This window comes from Ips typographus, linkage group LG1 (assembly GCF_016097725.1).
Source record: "Ips typographus isolate SLU linkage group LG1, UJ_Ityp_2.0, whole genome shotgun sequence".
Lineage (NCBI taxonomy): Eukaryota > Metazoa > Arthropoda > Insecta > Coleoptera > Curculionidae > Ips > Ips typographus.
Window position 1 is genome coordinate 8921819 of NC_138422.1, and position 18586 is coordinate 8940404.

Consider the following 18586-nt stretch of genomic DNA (forward strand, 5'->3'; position numbering starts at 1 on the left):
TCTTTCCTGCTCTTTAACTCAGTCTCGTGCGGGAAAATACCACTTTCCGCACTTGTTAGGTAAATAACTCTTAACTTGCTGTTATTACGTTTCAAACCGTTATTGCCATCCAATAAATTTCCCTAAAAATCTAGCGGAAAATTTAATCAAATCAGAATTCCTCACCAAACATGCATATTTGCTTATTCTTATTCATGAAATATATAACCAACAATACTTTATGCTAATAACTATATTGTGTGCGATCAGAAATTTATATTAAAATCAATAGTTAATTAGAAATAAAATAAATCTCTAATTTCTGCAAGTTAATAAAGTCGCAGGTCGAGTATGATGTCTGTAGCTAGAAAAATTCATTCTCATAATATCTCGTTTCAAATTTTCTTCTCTTTTCTCTTTCTTTACTTTTCGTGGAATTAAAAAATAATTCAGCCTATTTTTAATTCACATGATTACTTGCACAGAACAAGCTGTGGAATATTAATTACCCGACTATAATACGAAACGTCAATAAGGGCGATTAATCAAGGTGCGTCTGGTAAAAAACGCATTAAATTTGCATTATGTCACTAACGCACTTATTTGACCATTAATTATTAATTCTTTATTTTTAGAAAATTTGAGATGCAAATATCTTTTACATAATTTAAAAAGAAATTCACAAATCTCTGCTAGAACAAATAAGTGTGTGTCATAGTTCTGAAAATTATGCGCTCTTTTTCAGTTTCATTATTTTGATCATAATATCAGCTTAAATAGTTAATTGAAAAAATAATTTATAACTAACAAGCAATAATTTTCGTAAATCAAATAAAACAAAATGAGTATCATACATTCAAAAATTGTGCCGACCGAAATTCATAAATTCACATTTTCACACAGAAAGCGCAAGTACCAATAAATACCATAAAACACAACAAACTGTTTTCACATATTTGTACACACCTTTTAGTATTTGAATTAGGCCGACATATAACTGCTGCATAGCGGAATAATCGATTTTGTCCAACTCGACATTCCGCACATTTAAATAAAAACCGTGCGGAAAATTGCGCGAGACGTGACAACGCCGCAAATGACGCCAGAACCAATGGGGTCGGGGAGGGCGCACGGTGGTTTACGGTTGGCGTTTAAGACGTCATCGTTGGAAAAAATCGCAGTAGGGGAAGTATTACAACCTGCCGAAGTTGTTTCGAGTATTTATAGGTAATCCCTAGGAAATAAGCTCGAAGGAACGGTTCTAAACGGTTGGGAATCAGCGTTATGAAAGAACATTTTTAATTAAAGACTTGCGTATTTCTGGAAAACTAACGAAATGTGGCAGAAATTTAATATGGAAATGAAAAGTTTTAATTAAGAGTTTATTTACTTGGTTTTATACTCATTTAATTGCAGTGAAATGAACCATTATATGAAGGAAAAGTTGTAGTTAACAACAGGCAAAGAAAAACAAAAGATTTTTGGCACGAATCAAAATAGTTGTTTACCTAACAAGTGCGGAAAGTTGTACCTTCTCCCACGAGACTGCAGTTGAGAGGTGGGAAAGACGATTTGCGCATGTGTTAGGTTGGTACAAGACGAACGTTTTGAGCCTTTTACAGTCGCTGAAACCCCAAAAATTGCAGAGATACGGAATTTTCAAAACTTTGAAACAATTAGAGTTACGGTCATTTTTGCATGAAACCATAAATGTTCAGAATGCAGCTGCTGAATTTGAGGATTAGCAATTGTGTAAATTTTGCAGTCAAGAAACTGTATTACTTTAGCCTACCACATAAATAATACTTTGTTGTACTAAGCAGTATTTGAAACTTTATAAGCAAAGAAACCGAACCATAAAATTACTCACTTATCACAGGACGAACAAGTAAAACAGGATGAAGTCACTGTATGTACACTCATCATTCTTTCATAATGAATTTGGAGGTTATGCTGCTTTTCAACTCTTTATTGATACTAATACTTCCAATTTATAAAAAAAACATATTTTGTAGTTCAAAAACTGTTCACATTAAACAATTCTCTTATTTTTCTATTTAAGTGAAGTTTCCAGAATAGAGATAGAGAGGACCTTCAATAAAAAGCACTTTTTTGGACACTAATCGGTATCCCCTCTTATTTTTCATGGAGTTTTCATTTGAAGAAAAATAAATCAAAAACGTTCTACTGTCGTTAGAATGATATTCGTCGCAATTACTAACAACTTGTTTTAATCAATACAGGTAATGCCTTACTTTACTTTCACTTTGACACTTTATTAATAGTTAAATAGGCAAAACCGAAAAATATAGGACAGAAACCAAAACTCAACTAAACTTGCATAATAAAAATAAAATGTGTGTCATAATGCGTTGAATTGTGAAGACATTAAGCAACTTTTTTCTTTTGTGCTTCGCATATTATTCCAAACATAAATTTTCGTTTCAACCCTGAATTCGCAAAAAACTGTGTAATGTTTCGCAAAAATCAGGTTATTTTTTTGACTATATTTATTCGATACGCCAACGTGTGTACTCATACAATTTATCAAATCGAAACCTCCAAGGAAATTCGTTCAAGAAAACGAGCTGACATCATCAATCTAGACAAATTGCCCTTAAATCTCGTTGATATCAGTGTAAGTCAGTGGAGCACGGCCATTCGGAGATTCTGATGCGGCGCCCTAAATACGGCAACATCGCCGTGTTATCACATGTTACATGTGGCCGTCACGACGATGTTTCGGTTCAGTAACCGGCTTCTTCGGGATTTGCGCACGCTCCGTCCTAAGCCGGTCGATATCCAGAAAACAACGTGATTTTGTTTCTTATCGCGGGCGGTTTGAACTATTCCGACGCGATTTCGCCTTTGGCAATGGTCGTCGTGGATCCTCTGGGTTGAATTTTAGTTTGCTTCGAAAATGATTTTTGTCAATCGTGACTTATTTCAAGTAATTTGATAAAAAGTGATAGTGTTTGACTATTGTGTGGAGAATAAATCAGTATTTTATTCCTGTTCTTTGAAGGGTAAGTTAAGGGATATGTGGTCAGTAACCTGGAAGAAATTTATGAATAAAATGTGAGTGGAAATCATTCCGACCGACATATCGAGAGAATTTACGTGTTGTATAGAAATTCTTTCCAGGAGAATTATTCTTTTCTTGTCGATATAGAAATTCACATACCGTTGCACTTAAGATCTTTTCTTCCAGAATATTTCAGTAGGAGTTAGGTGTATGAATAGTTTATCGGGGGTAATACCAAGAGAGCTTCAAAATTATCGATAATTGACAGCATTTTTTCGACACTTTCACTAGTCCTTTAGGACGAGGAGAATACGTAAGAAAAACATGCTAGAATAAAAATTCTCTGGTTAATTGAAAAGCTCGAGGGGTATTTAGTGAGACTATTTCATCAAAATGTCACCTAAATGTCGTATTTTTATTCGGTTCAAGTATATTTGGCCATTAACCACATTTTCAACTCCGGAAAATTCTTACTTCATAATGTTACCATGATTGAGTGAAATAATCGGAGAAATTGGTATAAGCTATACTTAAATAAGCTAAAAGGGAACTAATACAAGAACTAATCAATTCAAAGTATGCAAAATTAAATTTTCTGTAATCTTCAGTTTCAGGAAGTGTCCTTTCTTAGAGAGAATTAATTAAAATATTCAATTTACTTCTGTACGTCTACTGAATTTATATTCCTCTTTTAAAATCAGTTTCAGGTTATTTTTAATAAAAGGCGGATTTTATTCCATTTTATATAGAATCAAAAAGTCAAGAATAATATATCATTTAAACGTTTCTTACTACAGGTTTTGTTTTTGTAGGTCTGGATTGCTAAGTTATCTTTGGTATGTCAGTTGCGCATAATGGGGGTTGTTTGGTCGTTATTATGACGGAAATTGTTTCAGTTTTGGAGTTTTATTTCCTAAAAACATTGAAAAGTATGCAGGATTACTTTACTTCACTTTTAGCCACATTTCACATGCAGTGTAATTTATCCGGTTTTCCAATAAGAATTTGAGGTGAGATTTTGAGTTTGCACTAGTGATTAGTTTTTGAAATATGCGATTTGTTTCTTTATCAAACAGTGGAAAAAACTGTTTTTTTGATTTGAAGCTTAAAACTCAATTTGAACTCGTTTTTTCATTATTATCGTATCATTTTCGGTTTTTTATTCACTATTATTTTTATAGGAAACCTTTATTAATAAAGTGAAAAATGACATTATTGAATTTTAAACAGCATGGAAAAAACTAGCAAAAGAATGGCATTGAAAATGTGTACCAAATTTCAAAAATGCTACGTTTAGGACATATTGTTTATATGAAGTTTTTTTTCCAAAGATGATTCCAATAGTCAGCTTCTAAGTATTAGCATATTATTATGGAACACCCTGTGTTTGATACAAAAGAATAACGAATACCCCAGATGACCCAACACTTAATCAATAGTGATGGGTGCCTAGTTGTGCAGTAAAATTACTGCGGTAAAATCGCTCATTACGTAACTCAAAGTAAGACCACTCAAAGATTCACCACGTTTTCTGCTAATCTCATCTGTATTGGATAGTACATGTTTATTAAGCGATAAACAAATACATTTTCAATTTTAATGAATTAATTTATCAAGTTCGAAAGCTATTGGAAAACGTGGTAGTGTCAAGTTGTAGAAAATTTCATCCTCTGCAAGATTGTATTAAGGTGTTCTTTTCATTATAAAGGAACGCATTTTAATTTAATGACATCTTATGATAAGAAATTCAACCACGTCTATACAATCAGAAAACGCGTTATTAGTACAAAATAAAAAGAAGTAATCCATGTTAATTTATCTATACAGATAACAAATATAAGATATAAAATGTAAAATTCATTACTGACGAATTATGTGCACTAAACTTTGATTTAATTAAATTTCGTTTGTGCATTAAACTGATCTGGTTAAAATCCCTACCTGAGCTTAACGAAATTTGAAACTTTATTCATGTTGTTGCTGTTAAACCTCAAAACCATTAAAGCCCAGTTGACAATGTCACAGATAGCAAAATCTAACAGAGGTCGACACAACAATATTCCCAGCAAATTTTTGCAGGAATTTTAAAATTTTAAATAAAAAATAATACTGGGAGCGCAATTTCCGCGTCACTTTACCATTTTAATAAGCCAACAATAATTGTCGACTTTACGAACATCGATTGTGATTAAGCCCCAAACAAAATCCGGGTTCAAAAAAGGGCGCTGAAACGAATTCGCTTACCTTTTTTCTGCACCCCGGGGTTCATAATCATAATTTCGCGCTTAAGCGATTATCGCAAATTTAATTTTTCCTATCTAGAACGAAAATTCGAACCGGAAACTTTTAATTTAACGCAAACGGTTAATTTTAGCTTGAAAAGTGGGATTTTTACATTCCAGTTTTGATTGGCCCTTTGCTGTATTTATATTTGTTATGAACCACCTTGAGAAAAGTCTATATTCCCTTCTTTTTTCTTTCTTACGTGCTAGTTTTAATTAGCATAACTTTATTTCAAATTAACATACTTATTAATAAAATACTTTACAAAAAGAAGTCAAATAGTGTAGAAACACGCAAAATTGTTATTTGACAATATTTGTTTAGATTAGGGTGCGGTGACATTTGTTTGTGAAGGTAGAAAAAAATAACAAATCATCAATCATTTCCATGCAAACAGAAAAACAAAAGTAATAAATGTTTGTGACAATATTCGCAGAAGTCTCCAGCTTATTTGCTATGATCCATAATACATATTTAGTTTCAGTTCGACCTTATTGACTTCAATAAGAAGTTATTCAATTTATTACTAATTAATAATATTTAAAATTTACTAAAATGAGGCAAGATTAATAATTACTAAAGTCCGTCTCAGGGCTAGTGGTAGTGACGTAATAATTGTCGTTCCTTTTCTATTACATGTGAACTGAGCGAGATGAGAATTTGACATTTGTTATTTACGAATTTATGTTCTTGCTGGTTCGGGGCTGGCGCAGGTCCACGTTCAGAAATAACTCCACGTCCGTAATTTGACGATGTGTCAGCTGATTAACATATTTAAAAAACCGAACCGGTGTCACGTGACAAACTGTCAAATGACTTCACGGACGTTACGTCGCTATAAGCAGAAGAGAGACTGGCCTATTCTATGTCACTTTGGACTTTTTGCTATATTGTGTACCAAATAAGTGTGGATTTTTTATTAACATTTTTTGAAGTTAAATAGGATTACACAGGATGTGTCCCATATTTTTTCGAGTACTATTCATTACAAGAAACAAAAAATTTTTGGGGGACTCCCATTTATGTTTATTTTTTTTCTAATTCGAATATATCTGTTAAATAAGTTGGTAACGCCGCCATTTGATGGAAAACTGAACACTGATTCAGTTGCAGAATTTAACAACATTTTAACAAGTCCAAATATACAAAAGTATACATAGCGTGTGCGAAAAATCAGAAATAACAACATTATACAACTTTGTCACACTATTGGGCCATTCTGTATTTCTCCGTAAAATGTCGGAACCTATAAAATTCCTTATAAACGCAAAAACGAAAATACTGCACGGCAGTTTCGTAACCTCATCTTTTCCCACCTACACGTATCTGCATACGATTATGGGGTAACGAAGGGATGACAATGCAAACCAAGCGAGTGCTCCTTGAACTGCCCTTGCGAAAAAATGGGGGATTTTTTATGAAAATCCCCCTAGGGGCCGTTCTCATCGAGGTGTTTTCAAGTCGTTTGGAAAAGAGTGGTTGTGATAGAAAGGTGAAGTCAAAATAAACAGGATCATTCACGTAAAAGTAAATTGAATACTTAAAAAATGCTAGAGAAGTAAAACCGTTCTTTCTTAAAGATGATTTGCAGTGTAGGATTGAAATTTTGAAATAACCTCTCATTTCTTTGCAGTGACATCAAGAGAAATTTTTTAAATTTGACGTATCGGAAATAGTATATTATTCAACGATCATGTAATAATAATTGCTATTACCCACAAAGATCAAGTAAGTAATAGAGCCATTACATGCGAGTTGAATACTATACTTTTCCTACGACTTTCTATGGTAAGTATTCATAATGAAAGAAAATAACACACGAATTAAAATATCATCTTCTGCCAACGTAACAATAGCCGTTATGACCTGCTAATGTTCAGTTTGGTACCAGACAATTTGACGGTTATAGCAAAAATCGAAGTAAATTGAGATGACGTAACAATGTAATACAAAGGTAAATCGCGGTTTAGGATAAATAACTAAACTAAACTAAATATAACATTGAAACCTATTAAATATTCAAAACTAGTGAATTATTTATGTGTGACAGTATTTTTTATTTTAAAACAGTCGTAAAAAAACATCTTGTTATAACCATTCTCAAGTCTTTTGACGAAAGATTGAACAGGGATTCTATCTATAGCTATATCTATTATACGTCATATGCCTAGACCCTGTCGTATTCAATAACCCATTCCAGCCCTATGTTTGATATTTCTGTTAAATGCAATTTTAATAAAAATGTCTGGTATTCAGCTAGCGTATTTCATATGTGTACGAAACCCACTCCCATGTTGCAGTGCAGTTGAGTGGAAAACACTGTATTATGCATTCGGAAGTGAAATATTACTCTCGTTTTGAGTATAATCGTACTTTACTACTCAAACTAATAAGCAAAAAATGCTTTGTCTTCACGGAAAATAAATAAAGTTCGGTAAAGTTTTCGACATTTCCCAAATCTTTAAATATTTCGCTTGGTCAGGAGGGAATAAATCACAAAATTTGTCGACACCTCCATCCTCGTCCGAATATTGGGGGCCAGAAAAATTTTTTGGCAACTTTTCAAATACATTTCCTTGGATTTACGAGCATGTAAATCGAAATGCTGTAACTCGGAAGTGGATATTGATACGTTTCGGTTTTCAATCCTTTTTTTGTCCGCGAACTTCGGTTTTCATTGCCAAGTTTAAAATACCGGTCATGTATCGGGTTATGGGTCTAAAAGTTTATGTTATAAATGTAATCCAGTATAATATGTCAGAGCAGTTTGTAATGTACAGTTTTTTATCTTTCTAACAACTGGATTTAATAGTTTTTATCAAAAACAAATTTTCGTTGAATATTAGTGTCATATTTGTCAGAAAAAACAGTTTCAATATTCAGTAGACTTAACAACTGATGTTTGATGATAAATGGATGAATTAATTTTTTGTGAGTACTTTTTGTGAATAAGGGAAAATTTTCTGAAGTAAGTAATTTTAGGTGAAAATTCTAACTTTAAAATATTTTGTACGTCTCTAAATGTGGTAAACTACTTCATTGCTACCTTAACTAATTTTTATGATTTGTATGGATTAAATTCAATTTCCATAGTAGTTTTCTAAATTGTCCGAATTTAATGTCAAAAATGGGCTGGTACACTTTTTGAGATATTTACTTCACATTTTAAGTGGCAATTTAAGACATTTTATTGAAAACGCATCTTTGTTCTAATTTTACTTTTCTTGTATCTCTTCAAATGTCTGAAGTTTCTATGGTGAGGCTCGAAAAAGGACATCCTGCATTATACAGGAATGAAAATTTTAATTCAATATGAACGATAAGAAGAAAAAATATTACAAAAAAGTGAGCTCATCTGAGTGAGTGTGACGTAATTTAGCAGCTGGTTACAAGAATCAAGTATTCTGAAGTGCACTCTTTTTAGCCGACACTTGTCATTTTGAAGTTTCCCTGCATTTTTCTCTAGCTCTAGCCCATTGATTTGCTGGGCGTATGTATAATTTTTGTATATTTTTAGTATTTTAAATTGTTTTACTAAAACGCACCCAATTTGCTAAGTTGGTCAGTTCCAAATGCTCTATTTTAAAAAAGAAAGAAAGGTAAATATTTATCTCCTCTTAATGGTTTGTAATGTGCTCGTGCGATAAGACCCTCATATCTACTATTTCTGTGACTTTTTGACAGACTAGAAATAGAAAAGGCTTTGCGTCTTGAATCGCGAGAAAATAATTGAAAATGTTCAGTATTTTACACTAAAAATTATCGTCTTTTTTCAGCATTTTAGTACGGTTAACTTCAAAACTACCGAGTCAAACTCAACCATTTCTTGAATATAAAACCACCATTTATCTGAAGTAGTTTTAGGCACTGACTGCTACCGAGCATTTTAGTGGTGGCCCGCAAACTTTACTATTTTTCGAACCGAACTTTATTACTTTCAAGCTGGCTGATGTGATTTATGACGCTTTTTTCAATAAATTATGTTTGGCTCTCCCACCATCTAATTGTATGTCATTTCGTTCCAGTGTTCTGCTGTTACTAATCATTTTTTATATTCCTACTCTGGAACGTTTATAATGTGAGCCTGTCAGGAAAAGTTACTGATAGGACGTCTTGTTGTTTACGCAAATAACTTTTCCTGGAAAATTAGAGCTGATATTTTCAGTTAGTTCGTAGAGAATATAAAGGAACAGGAGTGTAATTATTAGTTTGCAAGTTGTGTAGAGGAAGTGTGACTTTTGAACAAGCTGCTGCTAGTCGAGTTATTTCGAGCTTGACAGGCGAAAGGAGAAAATGGAAATTTGCCTGCGGCTGAATTTGGAGTACTAAAGCTAAGAATGCGGTATAAATCTGAACTGTTTCAGCTAAATTCTTCCTGTAAAGCCGCCTTTCGTCTTTAATCCCGAAGATCTATTACCGCCGGTGTAATTCTTTGACCTTTTTCCTGAAAGAGGACATGTTGTCTTTGGGCGTTTCCCCACAATGTAAAAAAAACTCCGGAAAAAGTAATTCCGAGTCTTTCGCTTGTGTAACAGGAGCAGGACACAGGGTAGAATACTTTTAACGCCGAGTAAACCGGCTGGTGTCACTTATCGACTTTTTGCTGTTGGGGGACAATTGATTAATGGCGACTTTCGAAAGATTCCAGATCTTCGCCAGGCAATTTATTTGGTATTTTACTGCAAACCAACGTACGAAACGTAAAATGTCCAGTCTACGTGTCTTGTAACGTCTAATAGTGTTTGTCATTCTTTATTCTCACGGTATGGAAGGCTTTATTAAAAACGGCACCCAACAAGACCAATTTTTCATGTCGACTTACTGTGACACCCCTCGTAATAAAACGGACATAAAAGGCAACTTTCGTTCACATCACCTCTTAATATTGTTTTCTTTGAGACTCTGTCACATTTACGCAAACTCTAAGCTTTTAAGTCATTTAATATAGTGATATATGATTGCAGAATTACAGGAAACTGGCAACACTGTCCTTCTTTATTACCTTCATGATTTTGTGGGATTTACCTCGAAGACAGTGCAAATTATCTCTAGCTATTTAATAACTAGTTAGGAAAAGTTTAATGTTATGTCACGAACAGATTTTTGTTCGATTATACCTGGTGTTCCTGAATTGGTGTCACAAATTGTAAGGAAAGATAGTACATCCAAAAATATGTCTATAAACATACCCTCCAAAATGACTTTTTTTCGAGATACAAGAGGTATCAAAGTAGAAAAAATAATATCGATTTTTGCAAATATCTCTATAACATGTGACATCAATTTCATGCGTTAGAGAAGAAAAAAGAGCTTTCTGCATTTGTTTTATCATTCTACACACTTTTGAAAGCATTTTTGACTTTTCAAAGACAGGAACTTGTTTTCTGGTCTCAATTTGACACTATAAAGAGAGTAAACAGGTTTCTAGCATTTGTTTTGACCATACAAAAGTTCCAGACAACATTTTTGACTAATTAAAGACATTCTGGCCTTTGTTTGACCCTCAAGAAATACTAAAATGACTCGAAGAAACAATTTTGACAACCGGAAAACAGTAAAAGAAGACACACAATTCCAAGAGATCAAAAAAGCATTATGACATCAATTTGATGCGTTAGAGAATAAAAAAGAGCTTTCTGCATTTGTTTTATCATTCTACACACTTTTGAAAGCATTTTTGACTATTCAAAGACAGGGACTTGTTTTCTAACTTTAATTTGACACTACAAAGACAGTAAACAGGTTTCCAGCATTTATTTTTACTATCTAAAAGTTTCAAACAACATTTTTCACTAATTAAAGACAATCTGGCTTTAGTTTGACACTCAAGAAATACTAAAATGACTCGAAGAAACAATTTTAACAACCGGAAAACAGTAAAAGCAGCATTCAGATGTAATTTGACAATTCTGACATCAATTTGAGGCATTAGAGAAGGAAAAAGAGGTTTCCGCAACTCTAAGGTAGGGTTCAAAAAACAGCCACTAAGAACGTCGGGTTTATAGGTTTGTTATTATTTAATTATTGTAATCTTTGTTGAGGTCTTGTGTCTTGCACCAACTTGCTGACCTAAAACTATATTAGTTTTGTAGAAAGACATAGCAAAATAGTATAATAATATTAATAATACGTTTAATGTCTTGTGTTGCAAAATCTACATCAAAAATTACTTTGAGTAATTTTGCAAAAAAGCAACTTTTTATTCCCTATTTAAGATGAGCATATCTCGGAAATTACAGTTTTGCTCAAAACTTTGCTGAAGCGTTCGTATTGCAAAAACTTATTCATTACACAAAATCGTGCTTTTTATAACTACATAGTTACATGACCTTAATATTACATCATAACGAAGCACTTCGTTTTAATTAGAATTCGAAATTTTAATCCTTAACATGGAAAATTTCCAAGTACACCCTCAACAATGCACGTTTAGGGCTTCACTATGCCAGGCAAATTCATAATCTCGCTTTTCCAGCGTCCTCAAAATGTCGTGCACATTTTTGAATGAATGTCGAAAGGTATACGTACCAAAGAATCCCGAGTAATAAGCGTATTTGCCCTAAAGTCTAGAAGTGGATGTTGTAACCTGTAACAATGGAAACTACAAAGCGCAATGCACCGGGTTAAATTACCAGAATTGAGGGAGGATCAGGTGCTTTTGATTGCCTCTGCCTTCTGGAATTTCGTAGAAAGTGGATGTTTATTCTTGCTATTCAAACTAAATTAAGAAAATGTGTACAGCAGAACCACTAAAAATAAAAGTTGAGTTATCAAAAACTTGTCTGTGTTTTGTAATTAATTAAAAGCTAAATTGTCCCATAAATACTACAGGGCGTTGAAAATGTACTATACGTACTACGTAAAAACTTTTAGGAAAGTTAGACGAACGCAAAAGAAACACTTTTTTCATATTTCAGAAAGAAAAATGTTAAGTTAGCTGTCAAAAAATAGGAAAAAACATGAATACCTTGAATGAAGTCCCTGTTATGTTTCTTTCACAAAGGAAAACAAATAAATGGTAGTTCATACTCCCCCATCATTGGTTCAGATATGTATTTTTGAAGTCTGATTAACTATTGTAATTATTATAAAAAATTGACCAACTAATTGCCATTCTCGCTTTGACTCAATAGGTCACTAAACGAATTTCTAGGTTAGCTAAGCACAAATTATGTTTTTTGAACAAGAATTTCAAATTATCCAAACGATCGGTTAGAAAAATTACTCTATAATACTATTCCTAATATAATATTTAATCTCAAACTTAAAATTAATCAATACATTTACCTCAATTGGCGACATGTACTTCATGAATTTAATTCGAAAAAGCTTCCATTGAAAATTTAAGGCTTAACGTCACATGGAAAATCCCTAACTAGAAACAGGGCACCGTGACAGTTAAGATACTCGAAAAAATTAAAATGTAATAATTGTATTGACTTTAGGGTTCCCAAATTGCTAGCAGTGTACAGGTGATGTTTGTTATTAAAATTGTGAATTTATTAACAATTACAGTTTGAAAAGTTTCGAAGATTAAATAGTTAGAGCTAAAATCAACTATCAGTCAGTTATCATAAATCAGTTAAAATATTTAACTAGTTTTTTAAACAAAATTTTAGTATTTTATTTATACCTAGACCTAATAAAGTGTTATGTTATTTTATTTCATATTCCAATTAGAATCCTCCAGAACTGAATTTAGAGGGTGCCAAATATTTACTAATGAATTATTTGATTGAATTTTTGATGTAACTGAATAAATCCATTTGTCTTGGTAAGAAGACCACATCTGGCACAGCTCAAAACGATCACTGGAAAGCTGAAACTTCTAGAAAATAAGCACGCAACGAAAAAATGCCGTACTTTTCACTCTTAATATCAAATAACTATTAACTCTTTATGGCTATTCTGGTTGTTAGATCACACTTTCAAAATAGTTCTCATAGACTAGGTTACAGGTTTCTTCAACACATTTTATTCGACAGGCAAAGTAATTAGTAATATTTTTAACCTCAAACCTACAGTACTGGTGCTGCATGAAAATGGCACTTCAACTGCAATAATCACAGTTTTCAACTAAAAGAAATGGGAAACCAAACAAATCAATCGAGTTTCCCATCATTTTCCACTAACAATACGCGTCCGCTATCCAGCTTTATATTTTAAAAGTTTTCTTTATTCGGGCAGATTTTGTATGCAAATACAAAAGCCCTACCCAGATTGATTTTCGTATTCGAACATTTAGGGAAGATCTACGAAGGAATTTGTGTTAGAATAGAACCTTCCATGTTATACGAGAATGTGTTTGTGTGCGTCAATAGAAATCGACAAAAAAAACATTTTGTTTTGAACCATTGATTCTTTTAGGATGTTCTCAGTATTTGTTCGGTTAGTGGAATAATGGGGAAACAACAACTCTTAGAAAGGGATTGTGGTCACCAAAAATTAAGATTTATTAATCGAGTTTACTGCCCTGAATTTCGTAAACAACCACCTAAAACTATTTCCGAGGTCTAAACGAATTTCCTGACGACAGGGGAAAACGATATGCGGCCTGCCAACCCCCCAGTCGTTGTCACTCTAAGAGCATTTTCGACGATTAGGAAATTCGATAGTAAGGTAAAAGGTTCAACATGGACTGACGTTGAACGAATTGCTGGAATCTTTCAGGTCTCCCTTGCTTTAATGGCAAAAAGCAGCTTCGTCTTTGAAATTACTTTCTTTTGTGGTTTGCCCACAAAGTACAGGGTGAATCACTCTTAACAACCTCGATTCTGAGAGTTTATCTTAACTCCAAAGTTAATCGGATCAATTCATCTAAAATATTTTGAAAATGTGTACATTTATCCAATTTTTTTTTATATACACGGTGGTCCACCACGAACCGAAATTGTGAAAATGGCAAAACCCATTGAGATAGTGGTTTATTTCAAGCAAATTTGAACCCTAATGATATGGGTTGTTTTTGCTGTAATTAAAGCTTTTTGATACCTGGAGGAAATCAAAAATATTTAAAGTTGACTTTTACAACAGTCTGCAGATGTGTCAAAAACGTGATAATCTTTTTTTCTACGACCCCTATAGAAAATAAAACTTTCCTCCCTGAAATATCACTTTTACTTTCTAGGGTGTGAAAGTATTTTCTTTGGGCCCAATTGTTGGCGGGAGCAAAAGTTGCACCCTCTCCCCTTGTAACACAAATAACTATTTGAAGAAATGCATAATTTATTAAATTTTTTTTTCAAAAAAAACGTCATTTTGGTCCATTTCTACCTCAAACTATCCTCAGTTTTTATGGCAAAATCGCACAGATTACTTGAGCAAAATGAGTGTGAGTTTCATAATATTATAATAATTAATTAATAAATTGAACTACGATATTCGACATACAGTATATAACTTCTGGTTTATTTAGACCCACTAAGCATCCACTTTTCCATTAATTATAAATTTATATCGAACATAAAAACAGGTAGAACGCAAACTTTCAGGTTAAGTTTGTTAGCGTTGCCGAAACCTGGTGAAATTTTCAAAAATGCGAGCTCGCGTTTTTGCTCCCTTCCCCGGTTCGGTTTAAACCATTCGACCCCTCTCCGAGTTCTTGCCTGGTTTATTAGAATGGCAATGGAAGAGTAATTGCAAGACACCCGGAGAACGGTTAATGAGGAGGGTTTCCGGATGCCGCGCCACGAATGGGAAAGCTTTTGAACTGGAAAAGTTCGTTTGTTGCGAAGTTTTCACAGCCTGTTCGGGAAAAACGTTAAAGTCAGGAAAGTTTCTTTTTCGAATGATTCGTGTCAATGCGTTTGGGGATCGCTGTTTTTCTTGTATGGAAAGTTAGTTTTAGGATGTTGTTGAATTGAAATGATCATTAAAATTTTAGAGCGAATTTAACGTTGTTTTTTTTGGTTTCAGATAACATTGCTTTTTGTATCTGGTATGTATTTTATGTTACTTACTTAATTAAATTAAATGTATCAATTACTTATTATTTTCTATTTACTTTTTGTACAGGGACTCTTATGTCTTGTCATGTTACAACAATGTAATAGTGAGTTAAATGTGTATAACTTACTATTTGTTACGAGTTTTTCAATCGAAAAATGACTAGTAAATTGGGATTAGATGAGAATGTTATGATTTGTCTATCTAATGTTAGCTGTCTATGGACTTTGGTTGACTTTTAGGTTTTTAGGTGAAGTAACCTTGAAAACTATAAAGTTTTTGCAATATTTCTCTATTGAATATTGTCAACCAATACAAACTCAGCGACACATTAATGTTCATAATTAATTCAGAAAGGCTATCAGTTAATCCATGTGTACATTACTGTTTAACTCAAATGAATCCATTTCCTAATGCTTGTCGATAATATTTTAATAACTCCATTGAAAATCTTTTTGTTGTGTTTAGGTTAGTTTTAAATTATTATTGGAGGTGGAACTATTGATATAGTTATGTTCCAAAACGATGAAAATTAACTGTAGTTTTTTATAACTGATAATAAGATATATCGATATATTGGAAACAAATGACCCCACGAATTTTTTAATTATGTCAGCACATTTTACAAAAGCCTCTTAACAAAGCATTAGGAACGTTTGAAAAAATGGCTTTTATAAGGTTTATCTAAGTTATGATACATAACGCGAAAAGAAATGACAATACATCTTTTCTGAAAGCGTCATAGAATTCTTCGTAAAAAGTACCTTAATAATGTTTTCATTCCAAAACTGCCATTGACGTGGTTGAAAAACTAAATAAAAATCTTTAACCTGGTATTTCTAAAGATCAACAAAATTACAAAAAAAAATGGATTTCCTCCTATGGATTTTTATCCGCAAATTGTCTTGTAAATCATGTCAGCGCATACAGTAAATTTTAATTAAATTTAATAAATTATAAGTTTTTTTATGTCGTCGCATAAATGGTAATTAATGTTTTCTTTTACCTCATTTTTCATGCTTGTTTCAGCAATTTCACTTTATTAGTTTTTTTACCAACGAACTCGGACTCTGCATACACCGTAAATTTTCATTAGGCCCTTATTTTAATAACATTATTTTATTTTGTTATTTTATTACTTTTTACTGTAATTTCTCGTGTTGGCTTGCAAACTAAAAACTGTTACACTCTAATTTTTAGTATTTACTGTTTATTTTTCACTTTTACCAACCTGAACTTACTCCTACTCCGCTCGTCAGTTTTTAAGCCAAAACCTGTCAGTTAATAATAAAATATCTGCACGGAGTATACTTCTTGTTTTACGAACATATACACAATATTTTTATTTTAAAAATACATACTATTTACTTTATAGACCTATCCAGGCTATGAGTTTCCGAATATTGTCTCCAACGGTAATTTGTATTAACAAATACAGATGTATTAAAGTAAAGCAGAATATTAAGGAATATCAAAGTAAGTAAGTTAAATCTCTATTTCCATAATTGATTTAAACGAAAGATCTTCTGGAGGGTTTGGCACCTGCAATAATAATAATTTAGAATAACTTGGGAGAGAGGATAACTTAGAGGATGAGATGAAAAGTTTCAGGCTTCTTAAAAAATACAATAATTATTGAAAGTGGTTTTTACTTTATATTTGTACATAATTTCCTTGAGGTTTAATGTTCAATTCACTTAGAGTCTTAGTCCCTTTAGATTTGGTTCACCCTGTATCAGGAACAAGGGACATTTAAGAGGGTATGTTAATAGATACTTTTTTTCATATTTTTGCAGGTACTACTTCTCCTTACAGTTTCTGACACCAATTCAGGGACACCAAGTATTAAACACGTACCTAATAGGGGTTGTGTTTTTATAACACTTTTCGCTGTTGTTGTTTGGTAATTGATTTCTTTTCTTAGATAAATATTTAATTTATTTATTTATGTTAGACCCGAAAGCAATTCACTTTGAGTTCCATTCGCTCCATACCCTTGACATTGGAAACACAGAGAGAATGCGAATAGTCTGTTTAAGGAACATCGACGAAGGGCATAACCCGTTTAAAGTTCAAAGATATCTGAGGGATCTAAGAGATAGCTTTGCCTAAATAGCGGATAAACCGTCGGAATGCGATTACACAGCTAAACTTTGGATGCAAATAAGACTTTCTTGGTGATATATCTTGAGATTGCCACATCAAACAGGACGTATTTTCAGTACAAGCGCAATTAAGGTATATCTCAACTGAAATGCCGGAGGAACAATAAAATCGTATAAAATTGGCCGTTATCTCCAGCAACCTATCAACCCTAAAATGTTAAATGGTCCCAAAGGATCCTGGGATGTTGCTCCTTTTTATACGTTTCTGCTAAAACCTAGTCTTTGGAAACACCACACGTTTTTCGTTGAGTGCCGTGAACTTTAAGAAGTTTTTGACGAAACTGCCATAGAATTACATCCGTTTTGCCTTTAATGTGAACGGTTGTATTTTTGAAGCACACTTCGATTTTCTTTCTTATACCATTTTATTAAGCAGCCTTCATTTTCGATCTCTTCCATAAAAGGACTACTCGATCTAGCGCAGCTTCGGTTAATATAACTAGCTGACGTCAGTCACTCGACGGGAATTTACAATGCAGCAAGCGGTCCTTTTGTAACGGGGATCGATCTCGGTTATAAGCGAATAATAAGGCTCTAAATTGGGATTTGCAAGTTAAACACGTCGGATTCCACCCGCGCTCTTTTTGGCTTAAGGCAAGTTGCAAACTGTAATTTAAATCTGTTTTTCCTCGTTTAAAATAACTTCACAAAGGGCGGTTTTAGTTCCTGTCTTTTTGATGGAAAAAATCTGTTTTTTAGTCTAGTAGCATTTATGAATTACTTCGAAATGTACTCCTAAAACGCTTGAAAAAGCTTCCCCTGGGGACAAATCAAAATGTCTGAGAATTGATATTAACTAGAGGAAATAGGATTCATCATCTCAAACGGTTTGACATTTTTAAGGAGTACTTGACCAGACTTTTTTAACTAACAAAGTAATCAAGTATAGATCAGTAGAAGATGAATAGAAAGAGCAGTTTTTGATAAAAATGTTTTTACGATTATTTAGATTTTTTACGGTCCCTGCAACCCAAAAATTAACCGAGATGCGTAGTTCTAATAATTTTGAATACAATTTTTCCAAAAAAAAAAAAAACAAGTAAAAAAGTTGACTATCTTGGAAACGGCTAGAGTTACTAGGTTTACACCTTAGAACCGTGACCAACCCTTCCAACTGACAGAGTGTTCATATAACATTTATCTGTTTTTCTATTTTGAACACCCTGTGTATGTTCACTTGTGTTGCAGT

At 33.0% G+C, this 18586-nt stretch overlaps 1 protein-coding gene across 12 annotated transcripts in view; it reads left to right on the top strand.

Moving 5' to 3' along the window:
- The window catches only part of bsk (mitogen-activated protein kinase dJNK), a 69518-nt gene that overhangs the window by 27179 nt on the left and 23753 nt on the right, over window positions 1–18586 (top strand). For 4 of the 12 annotated variants that reach the window (XM_081988331.1, XM_081988362.1, XM_081988377.1 and 1 more), the window contains exon 3: window positions 15203–15224. The exons of 4 other annotated variants lie outside the window; for them this stretch is intronic. The gene's annotated coding sequence lies outside the window, so the exon portion shown is untranslated. Of the gene's footprint in view, window positions 1–2839; window positions 3006–15202; window positions 15225–18586 lie in introns of those variants that run through there. 4 more of the 12 variants (XM_081988341.1, XM_081988349.1, XM_081988411.1 and 1 more) reach the window with 4 other exon arrangements.